The following is a 14533-nucleotide window of genomic DNA, read 5'->3' on the forward strand; positions in this document are numbered from 1 at the left end:
TTTTGTTTGAACATTTTTCATACTCCTACAGATATTTGTTATGCAAAAGAGTAAAAACGGACAATAAAAAAAATGAGGGAGGAAGGGAAGGCCACTTTAACTGGAAGTCCACGAGGTAAGAGGCCTTCCCCATGTAACCACCCCCTTATACAGTAAGTTCTTGTCTGAGCACACTCCCCAAATTAGCCTTAAAACATAGAACCCTTAGGCTACGGCCCCAGGCACTGCGTGCACGCGCTCGTTGGAGCGCCTGGCGTTGCGTGCTCCCATTTCAGCCACGACCTGTGGTCTGCGGTTGCGCTTCCAGTGAAGAGCAGGAGATCCTACGGGGTGGGGAGGGAGGGTGGGAAGGTGGGGCATGGCAGGGGTGCGGCCATGACGTCACATGGCTGGTTTGCCCTTATTGGCTGAACTGCTGCGTGACGTGGCCGCAGCTCGGCCGCTGCCCCAAAAGACAAAAATCTTGTCTTTTGGCACAGGCAGTCGCGCATCGCGGTTTGTGCGCGGGCACACACACGCCGACTGGGGCCTGCCCCATAGAGGGCTGTACTTTGTGTGCACCGCCATGGCCACCAGGGACTCAGCCTTAGGCTTGTATTATAGTGCGCGCTGATGCGTGTGCGGGCACGGCGTTGCGCGTGCATGTGGCATGGGCGTTTCGTGTGTAGAGGGTAAGCGGTAACGCGCGTGGCTAGGGGGCGTGGCTATGAGTGGTTCATAGCATCACATGGTGCGGCGACAGCGCAAACATACAATTCTCTTGTACTTTCCCTGGTCTGCCGCTCCACCGCTGACAGCCGTGCGTGCCCGCGTCCCTAGTATAGAAACGTCTGGCTAACACAGCCAATTATTATTGACGCACGCGCACTATATTACACGCCTTAGCCTCCCTTATGAAGTGGTGGAGAGAGGGGGCAGGGCTGTCTGATCGTGCTGTTCCAGCTTTACTGCAGGTGCCTCCTGTCTTTTTTGCTAGTTTCTACATGACCAGCCATCCGACTTCTACACACTTTCATTTCATTCATATCAGTTTACCTATTGTTTCGCAATACACTTAATTCGACTAAACTCCTTTTTCAGTTGCATCTCTTTGTATGCATTTGCAGGAGATCACTTTCCACGTGGAACTCTCTCCTGCCTGTTGTACTAGTTTCCTACAGAGATATAGATTGAATAGCAAATAATGTATACTCTACTCAACTAATGTTAGGTCATGTAATTAAGCAATGATTAAATCCTGTAACATAAATCAATATAAGACAGGGATTTATTATACAAAAAAGGGGCGCAAAAGAGAAACAACAAAGACAAAATTAGTATAACATAATACAATTTATATGTAAAACACAATACACTCACATGCGCTGAGGTCATACGCAGCGACGTGACGCCCGTTATGACGGACGCGGAAGCTGCAGTCCAAACTCCGCGAGGACGCCGACTGCAAGTTGGATGTGGCCCCTTGTTAAATTTTTTGAGCTGGACTTTGCCCTCTCATGTGTGGGACTTTGTAAGATCGCGGGGTCTCGGGGAAACGGAGCCCGACCCTCTGTGGAGTTTGGATGGTCGGATCAATGTGATACACTCATTTTTTTTTATGTAAGGGATTTATAATAACCAGATAATAACTATCATTGCTGGAGGGGACTATGACCACTTGCAAAGCAATGATTAGATTAATGTTTCAGTAAAGGAAATATTATACTTCATAATTAGGGATTCCGGTTTTTGGTTTGATTTTTTGTGGTGTGAAATCAGTGGAGGTTGTTTCATTTTGTTTTCATTTGTATCAGACTTAACAGTGGTAAGACAAGGCACATTGGATATCAGTGTTCACCTGTGCACTTTGCTTCAGATTCCATTCTCCCGCTGTCTCCTATCTGTGACTGTACCACGAGAGGTGGGATTCAGTAGCACATGATGCTTCATTCCCAATTTTTATCCGTTTTAACCGGAAGTGAAAGATGACAAGTCAGTGATGTTTTTCCAGTGTTTGTTGGTTAAAAACCAAAACAGGAATCCCTATTCATGACCTATATTCCTTAATGAGGATTCACTGCAAAAATAACTACATGCATTATGTTTCCAATCACAATTAGGTAACGTATGAACTTTGTATTGACACTTTGGAGCAGATGGTTCGATACAAAGTAAATATGCGTTGGTACAAATGCTGCATTTTGGCTTTCTGTATCTGGGACTAGAGCAGGGGCTGTCAACTTCAGTCCGCAAGGGCCACCATCAGGCCAGGTATTAGGGATATCCCTGCTTCAGCACAGGTGGCTCAATCAGTGGCGCAGTCATTATGACAGAGCCACCTGTGCTGAAGCAGGGATATACCTCATCCCTGGCCTGTTGGTGGCTCTTGTGAACTGGAGTTGGCCGCCCCTGGACTAGCGCATATTGTAGTTAGGAAAGGTTAATGTCACCTCAAACGTGGAGGATTTTGTTGCGTGAAAAAGAGACAAAATGGAGCACTATTGGCACAAAACATCGTACATATCATAATATAATAATAATAATATAAGAAATAATAATAACATTTGATAAAGATTGCTAATTTGACTTGCCATGCCTTCACAGAAGTAATTCACTTAGACGCAGGACAGTCAACTCCAGTCGTCAAGAGCTACCAACAGGTTAGTTTTTCAGGATATCCCTGCTTCAGCACACGTGGCTCGGTCATTGATTGACCAACTCCAGTCCTGAAGGGCCACCAATAGATCAGGGTTTATGGATATCCCTGCTTCAGCACAGATGGCTCAATCAGTGGCTCATTCTTCGACCTGTGCTGAAGCAGCGCTATATCCTGAAACCCTGACCTGTTGGTAGCTCTTGTTGACTGGACTTGGCTACCCCTGACTAGAGACTGTGTTGCATTCAGTCAGCGATCAAGCATTGAGAAGATCCCATTATGTGTTACAGCACTCACACAGAACTGCAGCTGTCCATACGCCGTGTTACACTGTCCCATCAATGCATGGTTCTCCAAGGCTTTCTCACTTCAACTGAGATAAATGGGGCAGGTACAATTCATTTACCACAGCAAAATAGCAGGAGTCAATCATGTTAAATGTGTTACACCCATCTCTGCACAAACAAAAACGGTAAACGTCCAATGAAAAGCAAGAACGATGTTGCTTTGTTATGGGTGTGTTTGGTATTACTAATCTTCATTTCGGCATAAACCCCACATACCACAAACTGCATGTTTATCAGCATTGGAGATGGCAGTTTGCTTCGCACACAGTGAGATCGACTTTGTACACAGTGCTGTACATAGAATTTGGCAAGCAGCATGAGTAGGGTTGCCAGGTGTCCAGTATTGAACCAGACTGTCCTGTAATTGGACACTGTCCTGTAAGAAATGAGAGGTAATACTGGACATGTATGTGTCCGGTATTACCTCTCTGGACATAGTGACCTGACCGGTTGGGGGGCTGCGGGATTTTCTGAATGCCGGGACAGAGCAGGGCTGATGCTAGGGGACTGGGCAGCTTCCGCCATCCTGATTGGCTGCTGCTGGGTAATGCACCAATCAGGAGGAGGCGCCAGAAGCCTGGGGGTGCAGTCAAGGAGAGGTGGAAACAGCATGGAGCGGTGAGAGGGGTGTGTGTGTTGAGCGCGTCGCACCTTTTACCGCTGTATCCAGTATTTTTGGAGAAGTCACCTGGCAACCCTAACCATGAGTCCCTGCCCCATAGAGCTTACAATCTAATGTTGGTGCTTGAAGCACAGGGAGATGAAGTGACTTGCCCAAGGTACCAAGGCGCTGACACTGGGGTTTGAAACTGATTCACCCACTTCAAAGACAGTGACATAACATACAGACAGTAAGAATCACCCTTGTTTAAATTTTTTTTAATTGAATTAATCTGGGGCGATTTTTTTTTTTAACAAAAAACTAACGTTACTGCAAATTTTAGTAGTAAGAGAATTAGCAGCTATAATGTCAGGCACAGTACAAATATCTCAGTATACATGCTGTACTGTCGTTTAACCCCTTCAGTGCTCTAATAACATATAGCATACCCCATGAAAAGTACCACCCCAAAGGCCCTTAATGACATACACGCTACGCCATGTCCATTCACTCGTTTTCTAGGGGCTGTCCGCGATCGGCACCTCCCGTGGAACGCAGATCATGAACTACACTGAAGAGAAGGACCCGCCCAGTCCCCATCGCTTCCGGTCCAGCGACTAGAACTCCGAAGGGATCACGTGATCGCTCAGATCGCTCGTGATCCATCAGTGAGGGTCCGTGGCCACGGAGCTGGCAGAACCCTCTGACACTGAAGGCGTTAACAGGAATCTACTTGGGGAAATTCACCAGTTTTCTTAGTTGTAGGTGGCCAACTTTATTCTAACTGAGATTCCCACGCGGGTTCTGCCACGTAATATTCAATCAAACAATAAAGTCCTGGCGCAAAGATATCAAAGAGAATACCAGTCCTTCCTTCAGAAACAAAAAGGGGGGGGGGGGTTGAAAAATGGATTCAGGACAGTCCTGTTCACACTGTTCTTATTTTCTTTATGGAAGATTCTCTTGTTCCAAATCTCTAATCCTGATGCTAGCGAGGCTGTAGGGAATGGACCTTGATTGGCATCTTTGGTATCTTGGATGTAATATTCAGACTGCTAAAAAGTGAAAACATTGATGCCCATATTTACCTAGGGGTGCCATTTAATAAGACACTTCCTGTTCCGGAGGACACCGTACGGACTATTGACTTGAATGGTCTGTAACTGAGAACTATTTGCCGCAGGCAGAAGTTATATTTTGGAATTGCACCTCTAGAATTGCCCTATGTAAGAAGTATGTTCTAACACAGGTATCATTACACACGTCATATGTTACCATTTCAAATTGATCTAGTTCCAAGTAAGCATAGCAATGAATATTCCCCCATGCTCGGCCTAAAATAAAGCACTTTCTGTATGGCCAGTGTTACTGGAGGTCCCATGATGACTAGCAACTCATGATGATAACTGGTCTTGAAGCCTCAACACAGGCAGAACACGTCAACTTCCAATTAGTCCTTTGTTTGGCCGACAGATTCTTGAATGTTAGTGTAAAATGTCAAAAGCATATATGCCACAATTTGCATACATACATAATCTAGGATAATGGTTGAGATGATGTTGTACATGAGAAAGCTGAGCTACAGTAAATGCAAATTACTAATCGGTGCAAAACATATGATAAATATTGTTTGCCCCTGCAGCCACCTTGTCCAGCTAGTGGTCACATGCAGGTCACCGGGGCATGGCATTCATCCATCTACTCATCATGCATGGTCATGTTATCACAGTGACCAAGAACAGGGGCGGCCAACCCAGTCCTCAAGGGCCACCAACAGGTCAGGTGTTCAGGATATCCCTGCTTCAGCACAGGTGGCTCAATCAACGACTGAGCCACTGATTGAGCCACCTGTGCTGAAGCAGGGATATCCTGAACACCTGACCTGTTGATGGCCCTTGAAAACTGGAGTTGGCAGCCCCTGACCAAGAAACTTGGCATCTAAATGATGACGTCCTTATTCCGATGGTAAATGTGTCATTCACATTCACATAACAGCGTCGAATAATTTTGCTTCACACGAGAACAACAGTACTTTTCAAATGCTAAAGAAAATATTGAAAGGACCAAGAGACTAGCTAAAGTATTTTTTTTTCTCTTTACAACAAACTAAGCATGTGCCAAACCTGTGCTGATTAAGACCATATGTTTCCTAGGTGATAAGCTTTTAATTTTTTGTAGAAGACTTCTGAAATAGAGCATACAAAGATTAATCCTCCCTAGAGAAGCCAGCCTTCTTTGAGTAATTCCCGTACATTTAGATGCGATAATTAGTACGTTGAAATTTTCCATTGGCTTTTCATTTCCACCCTGATCAAAACACCACGGCCCAGCCAACATCAAGAGAGATTTGGGGATTTACTTATTAAGAGCCTGAACATTACACAACAAACAAAAGTGAGCATTTGGTCCATTTTTACCACAAGTGTTTGTTTGTGCTGCCTGATCTATATAGTTTTGTAGTTGTTGTATGACATCTTAGCCTGATACAAATATTAGCACTATAATCTTTAAATATGCAGCCACAAATATATTGGCGATTAAAGGAGTTTAACACACGGTCATGAAATGCCTCCAACTTATTAATATTTGTTTCGTTGTTTTAGGATATATTTAATTAGAAGCTTTTCAAATTGAGATAAAAAGGCCTAGCTCTCTCCTTTCACTCAGTAAGTTCGCCATACATAATTAATACACACCACTTCATCATAATACTTGGGGTTTTTCTGACCTCCCCCTACATTGTCTCATTTTAATTGGATGGTATTTCTGTCCTGGCATAAGGAAGCTCACTTCGTTTTTTTGTACTGATCATAAAACCAAAAATGACTACTTGTGGCCATACATTGTAAGTCAAAGCAGTCCTCCAACCTCCAATACAGTACAATAAGGGGCAGGTAAAGAGGGAAATACCTCAAGGAAGAGGAGGACGTTTACAGCCTGTGTCTTCTTGCATAAAATGTGGTGGGATGTCTCCATGAAGTCCATGCAGTGTCATTTATTCAGGAGTTCAATCTAGCAGCTCCACGAACATCCAAATGTTAGAACAGATTATAATATACTGTATAAGTAATCATATACTTTGAATACATATCACAATTTTGCCTACATTTTTTTTTGTACCGCATGTATTAAATGTTATCTGCGAAATAATAGTTGTGTCATTCAGTTGTAGGTAATACAGTATATGTTTTATTTAATGTTTAATATACGCTGTATAAAAGATTATCCTATTGGGGTTTATTCATGATTTGCTTTCTCCCAATAAATGGTTGGAGTTGTTTATATTAGTCATTATCAAGCTTCTCACTTGTGATATTTTTCCATTCTAGACGTCACTGTTAGCGTGATACAGAATGCAAGTTCTGGCTGAAAGGTTTCCATAAAGCATTCTCGTCAACTGTTACTTTGGGTGATGAATACAGCTAAACCCTGTTATACTGTAACACGATCCGTTACAACGCGAATCCGCTTATAACGCGATGCAAGCGTGGCTCCCAATTTTCGTATTTATGAATACTTTACAACACGATTATTGGTATCTTAAATACTTTACTGTACGTTGCATACAAATGTACATTATTTCTAACGCGATCCGCTTATAACGCGATGTGATCCTTTGGAACCCAAGCACGGCGTTATAAGGGGGTTGAGCTGTATATGGGGAGATTACCATTTTTTTTAGGTCCCTTGACATAATGACCATTTGAGGTGCCGGTGCACCCTCACAGAGACAACAACATGGTCACCATTATCGTCCAATAGGAAGCCTGAAAGTCAGGAAGGAGATTTAAATCTAAGCCGGTAATTATCTTGGCAACTGGGGGCTCCTCGGAGTTGAAAATAATCAGCTGCAGAATAACCCCTCAGGCTCCAATTATCTACACACATTCCACGCGACCCTTGAGGGTGATCACATTGCCTACCCAAGCATTAACCCCTTCATCTCTATACAGTCTTTAGCATTTCATCCCCTTGCTACAGGATATTAAAAAAGGAGATTGTTGCTTTAAAGACTGGTGTACATTGTACTGCCTGGCATTGACCGGTAACCCGTTATACGCTGTTTACATTTTTCGTCTCGCAGTGGTCAACTCTGTGTAATATTTTGGTCCCAAAGTAAAGTTATTTTGGTTACTGAATTGCTTCTATGCGTTTCTGCTTATTTTATACATTCCCCTCAGCATACTACTGTTCTTTTAGCATTTTCCCGTATATTTTGCATTTTATCCATCATTTAAAAATGTAACTAGTTCCGGCAACACATGAAAATCTTTGAGATTGAAAACCCCAGTGAGTGTGCCCACTCTTCATATACAATCACACGCCCCTTTTCATGTCAGCTATAAATAACCATTTCATTCTCAGTTTTCATAGAAACTTGTATTTTTGTAAACTGTGACTCACTGAAAACGTGGGAGGTATAATTATGTACAAATTAAATACATTGAGGCACATTAGAAGCAGCAATCCTGGCTGCGCATATTTTTTGACCCCTCCTTTTTTTTAACAGGTGGGAAACAGCGTGGTTGAGCTCAAGGTAACCACTATTTTCAGCTTCGAGGGCCCCCGCTGGTTGCTGAGATACGTACCGACATTTAGTCCCTTCCGGGGGAAACAAAATGGCTGAATAAACCTCCCGCATCACGCTGGCTAATAGGGAGGTGTATCGGCTTCCTATTGGCCCACACTATCCGGGTGATTTAAATACTAGGAAGTAACCCGGTACCTTTAATAGAAGGTGTTGTAAGAATGGGTAGGAGGCCTCAGAGCTGAAAATAGGGTGGTTGAGTTCTGGGGACCCCCCTGAATTTCATCCTTTAAAAAAATAAATAAAGTGGAATTGCCGTTTTAAGATCAGTTGTAAATTTGGCAGTTTCTATTAGTCGGCTGCTTGCTTGAATTGTTCTGTTACCCTGGCAACCGCCACAATATATAGAATACATTTTGTGTTTACAAAGCATCTTCTTAATGAGCCATCACATTCATATTTCACTTTTCTTGTAGGCTTAACAACATGGATAAGTACACAAAACGTGCGTTCATATTTTAAAGCAACTTACATATAATGTGTGCCTGGTGGCTCAAATTGAGGCATAATCCAAAGCCTGGAAATATTCTGCAGGGTGTAGGATGGAAGTGGTTGTCCACATCTTCACCTAACCTATGTCCGGCTCTTGTGTAGTGTTATACTAGTGATTGAGCCATGGAGCTGACAGATCTGTCACTCCGAGTCGCAGGGTGACTGTATGACCAAACAGAAACACAGTGCTATTTATTAAGCTACAATTAGTCATTTCATTTGTGAAGAAGACATTAGATTCTAAGCGGTTTATTCACTAAAGAGGGCTAGACATTATCACCCATTACCGGCCATTCATTTACATGGCCGTTAAAAAAACAATAATGCTTGTAAGTGATTAAACCTCGATGCACAGGGAATAAACCACTATCTACCGTATGTATACTTTATTAAAATCCAAATATAGTAAGGCGTTGTTGTGTGAACATTTATTGTTAATCACTACATTGTGTAGTACAGTTGGATAGTGTAATCCAGTTTACAAATTAATTGTGTCTAGAAAGGCTACACTTATTGTATATGGGATGAAACATATTTGCTCTTCAAGCATGTTTTGATTTATGTTGCATTTCCATTAAAACAAACTTTTATTATCTTGGATGCTTTTTAGAAATGAAGGTATTTGGGCTATTTGCTAAATTTCTGATTGAATATATTCTAGAGATAGACAAGCCTCAGTGCGTGAAAGCAGAACATGCTAGAACTTTACAGTCCAAAACCAGATACATAACCAAAACCCCTAAAAAAATTTAGAAGCAAAATCAAAACCCAAAATGTATTTAGAAACAAAACCAGAACACAAAGTCACGTGCCCATCTCTAAACTTGGGGTGTTCCTTGCCATACCTTTTTAAACTATTAAGTCTTTCGGTTATATTATTTTAGTTTCCCAATTGTTTGTATGATTTTTTTTATTTATTTTAAGCATTTTTTTCAGCTTTCTTATGCTATTTTAGGACTTTCCTGCTTATTTTAATTTTTTTTCCATAATGTGGTAAAAATGCATAACCAAAACCAAACAAATCAACTTTTGTCAAAACCACAAAAAAAAACCCCACAAACTATTTTAGAAACAAACTGAAAACACGAGTGAAAGTGTTTACCCTTACTACAGTCATAATCATGTGTTTATATTTCCAAACTAAATGTCAGCAATCTCAATGCAAAATTTCTGTGACATGTAAAACATGCTGTATAAAGCCAGCCAGCTATGAAAAAACATGTGGTAATGTAAAGTCAGAACATTGCTCTCATTTTCTTCCCAAAAATAAAATATATAAAGTATTATGAGACAATGAAACAAATAAAGTGTATATTGCTAAATGGAACACTTCACCACCTCTTGTTTTCCTAAAACACACACACACACACACACACACACACGCACACACGCACACACGCACACACGCACACACACACACACAGTATATAAAACACATATATATATACATACATACAGTTGTATGGCATACAGTTGTATTTACATTTATATATATATTTGTTTTTGTTTTTTTAAACCCCTAGAAAGAAAACCTCAGCTTGATGCTAAAGTCTATTGTCTTTAAATGTGACCAGTTTTGTTACCTACTGCTAGAATTCCGTGGTTTAAATCATTATTATTACACAAGCCGTGGACATATAGTTAGGGCTTGTCAACAAATTATAAATTACATTACAAACTGCAATGTGGGCTAGTTGTGCTGATTTATGTAAAAAAAAAAAAAAAGTATATTATTTTCAGTATTCAAATAAAATTGTTCCATCGCTATTAATATATTTTGAGATAAAAACCTAAGCCTGGCAATGCAGAAGAAGCACTATATCTAATACACTCATTGCTAAGAAAATCTGATTAATGCCATATGACGTGCTCTGAACTTTCCGTTCTGATGGGTTCTCTGCGGTTCTGCATCCCTACTGGCAATGGGTGTCACCTGACCTGCAGATTTCAACATGAATAACGATCAGAAAAATAAACAGAGACATTGTTCAGCCAACCAATTATGTCCCTTCTTTGCTCTGCTGTGATCGAAGCGCCGTGCAATCACCATAACAAGGACAGAAGAAGAAGAAGAAGAAGAAGAAGAAAATGCCAAGTCAACAGCAGAGCGTCACAATAAAAGTTCACAGGCTTTGGTGACAATGACCTAGAATTAGCACCATGGCAGAAATGACACGTCTGCAGGCGAACAGCAATCTCACTAAATGAGGACAGAGGGTTAAACCAGGGTCAGAATTGGATCATCCAACATGAGAGGATGCGGTTCTGCGCCGTAGTTTGATGCTACGCTCCATCTATTCCTGCTTCGTAATACATAACCTGGCATGTTAGAGCCAGTCGGTCACCGCTCCTATATTCCTCCCGTGATCTCGAAGACGCGGAGCGGTTTTGCTCGGCGTGGCAGTAATCCGAACGTGAACCCTTCACAGTCAGTGAGGCCTGCAACATATTGCTCTGCAATGGAAAACTGGTACCTCTGGAACCGAATGGGCTGACACAATGTCACCGTTGTGGGGTCGTGGTGCTGGTGGCATCTGCATGCTGGTTTTGTGTACATAAAATATATGACTCCAGAAATGACCTGCTTTATCTCAGCTTTGAACAAGCTTGTACAGTAGGAAACCAACTTAACCCACTTCAAAAATCACCAGCTATTTTGGTGTTAAATAAACCACTGTGCATCATTCACACTTTCTAACGCGCTTGAACAATGGGAAAACCAGAGTAAGGGCATCTAAATCATATATAGTTCAAATGTCAGCTATCAGTCTTCCTTACATTTTGGATTAGATTGTGAGCTCTTCGGAGCAGGGACTCCTCTTCTACAATGTTACTTTTATGTCTGAAGCACTTCTTCCCATAATCTGTTATTTGTACTATTTGTTATTTATATGATTGTCACGTGTATTACTGCTGTGAAGCGCTATGTACATTAATGGCACTATATAAAGACATATATACATAGTAAACATTGTTCTTCTAGCCATTAAAATGCAGATATATCGTACTGCATCTTCACACCCATGCATTTTCCCATAAATTATAGTTAGATGCACCGTACTGTATGCTGTTGACAATTACAGAAAGCAAGTGTATAACCACAGCTTAACTGCTCTTCCCTTCACTCAAAACGTCACCTGGATTAATAGCAATAGGTAAAAGCATATTGTGGGAATGCAAAGGTAGCTTTGTGCGGAAGGAAGGGGACTATTGTAATCGCAAACTTACCCATTCCAAGACCCGAAGAAAAGCAAGAGGCTCTTTCACTGTGCGAAAAGACCCAGATCCTCCCAGCTGCAGGGGGGAAACAAACAACACAGTATGTTCAACACCATTACTGACACTTTCTTTCTGCCCAGCACACACATGGTACCATCTTCCCCACACGCCGCCGCATCAAACACTTTCACTTACCTGGTTCAAAAGGTCCATTGGTTTTTTCTTTTCCTGTGATGATTTCAATTCTTACAACTACAACCCAGAGGCGCGTGCAATGCACACAGGGTGGCAGAGGAGGCTCGTGCAATGCACACAGGGTGGCAGAGGAGGCTCGTGCAATACACACAGGGTGGCAGAGGAGGCTCGTGCAATACACACAGGGTGGCAGAGGAGGCTCGTGCAATACACACAGGGTGGCAGAGGCTCGTTGCACACTTTTTATTCTAACATAGCAAGCAGCACAGTGAGAGTGCAAGTAGAGCATGGGCAGCGCACGCTAAACTCCCCTCTGGGTCCTAAAGATAATCATGTGTACAGAGGGAAAGTGAAGGAAGCCGTTCATGCAATCTCTTGGCTTGTTATGTTGCTGGCTGCAGTCAGTTTTGCGATGACCGATTTAATAGCCTAAACAAGATCAAATAAGATAGCATCTTATGAGGCTGCAGCGGTGTAGTGTTGGATCCCCCGCTGGGGGACTTCTTCGTTTAGACACAATTGTTTTTGACTTGTTCCCTAGAACAGGGGGGCTCAACTCCAGTCCTCAAGCCCCTTCCCCACCCCCCTCCAACAGATCAAGGTTTTCAGGATATCCCAGTTTCAGCACAGGTGGCTCTATCAGAGGCTCAATCAGAGACAGCCTCTGATTGAGCCTCCTGTGCTGAAGCAGGGACTGATTGAGGCACCTGTAGTGAAACAGGGATGGATTGAGCCACCTGTGCTGAAGCAGGGATATCCTGAAAACCTGACCTTTTAGGCAGGCTTGAGGACTGGAGTTGAGCACCCCTGCCTTAGGCTGTGTAACTTCACCAGTAATCATGCTGTCTTTGGGTTTTGCTCAACATCACTAACTCTTCTGGAAACTAGAGTTCCTTTTGCTTTGTAATATTACGTTCGTGTCACGCCACTTATACAGCTCTAGAATTTGACTCCCACTTTTAGATTTAGTTTTTTTTAAATGTATCTTCTTTCAAGTCTCCCATTTGTCCATTCTCGCTCCAGTCACCTCTCCACACAATCCGCTTATCCCAGCCAAGACTCAAAAAGCAATCTCCACACGCTGCTCCTTTTACTTCTCAGTTCGACAGGCGTCTTAATAACTTGAAAGAGACGCTCAGCGAAAACTCTACTGATCTGCGACTGAGCAAAACAGATCCTGCAGCAGCCACCGATACACTTTGAGTTTTCCTGTTCTGAAGCACTGTCAATAATGTTATATTTTAACTGTGTTGGACAGAGTGAACCTGACTTAACTAGCCAGACTATTAACCCATTAAGCCATAAATACATCTGCAAACGTAACTCCTGTAGTAGCTTTGAGCAAAGCCTGGGTTAAGATGCATAGCCAGTACACTATGCACCTTAACCCTGGCTGTGCTCAAAGCTGTGCAATTCAGCAAGCTTAAGCTTATAGGGGACCATGTTAAATGGTTTTGAAGCAAAAGGTGGCACTGTGTGCTCATTTGCATGCCATTTCCCAGAATCCCTTGCTGCAGTGGAAGCGCTATGTGCTGGGTGATAATGGTGAAAGGCGGGGTTGCGGACCTGCCTAAGACATGCAAATGAGCATACAGTATATTTACATTTGCTATAGGATTTACTATGGAGGGTTTTTGTCACTTTTTTTACCCACCATAATTTAACTAAGTATATATATCTATATATATATATATCTATATATCTTGGTTTTGTGTTTATTTTTTCAATACACTTGTTTGTTCAATTCTGGAGTGCTGCCTGCTGATTTCGTTTCCAAACGGTATCGTATTGCTTATTCTTCATTATAGGATCTGCACCCACACCAGTGACTATTATTACGGAGTGCTTTTTGTTCTTTTTCTATGTTATATATCTATATATCTATCTATATCTATAATTATAGATAGATATATATACATACATATACACTACACGGTGGAGGTTTCTTGTTGCCTTTTTCACCCACCATAACATAAAATGTGATGGTATATATATGTGTGACGTCATCCGCTTGTTCCGCCACATCGAGTGTCCCTGGTGGGATCCCAAATCATGTGGAGGTGTGTTCCCGGGGAAGGAAATCTGTGGAGAGCCTGATGTCGTGAGTTCCTGCGGGCGGTGATTCACGAGGGCCAAATCGGATGCAGAGGAGTCACGGAGCAGTGTAGCAGAGCAGCGGCGTTTCCTGATCCTTTGGAGCATGAGTATTATCTCATAACATGCTTTTTTATTTCTTATGTTTGTGAGTTCATTTTATGAGCCTTTTTTGGGAATTAAATATCTTTTTGCACAGTAATGCACTAGGATTGGGCGCTTTTTTCTTCTATTTTCTATGCAGGTGGAGAGGGAGGTCGTTGAGCCCTCTAAAGAAGCTGCCCTTATCCTGCTAGTGCCTTTTGTTTCTCTTATATTGGACATATTTGGACTTCAAAGGACCAATTACAGGTAAACCCCGT

General features: G+C 42.2%; 1 long non-coding RNA gene across 1 annotated transcript in view; it reads right to left on the bottom strand.

Annotated features, from left to right (window-relative positions):
• The window catches only part of LOC142468503 (uncharacterized), a 54134-nt gene extending 41457 nt beyond the window's left edge, over positions 1-12677 (bottom strand). Inside the window, exons 1-2 of the long non-coding RNA XR_012788673.1 lie at positions 12078-12677; positions 11892-11957 (exon numbers count right to left, since the gene is read on the bottom strand). This is a non-coding gene — a long non-coding RNA (uncharacterized LOC142468503). The remainder of the gene's footprint in view (positions 1-11891; positions 11958-12077) is intronic.
• Positions 12678-14533: the final 1856 nt, after the last annotated feature.

The sequence above is a fragment of the Ascaphus truei genome, chromosome 17, assembly GCF_040206685.1.
Source record: "Ascaphus truei isolate aAscTru1 chromosome 17, aAscTru1.hap1, whole genome shotgun sequence".
In the NCBI taxonomy this organism is placed as follows: Eukaryota; Metazoa; Chordata; class Amphibia; order Anura; family Ascaphidae; genus Ascaphus; species Ascaphus truei.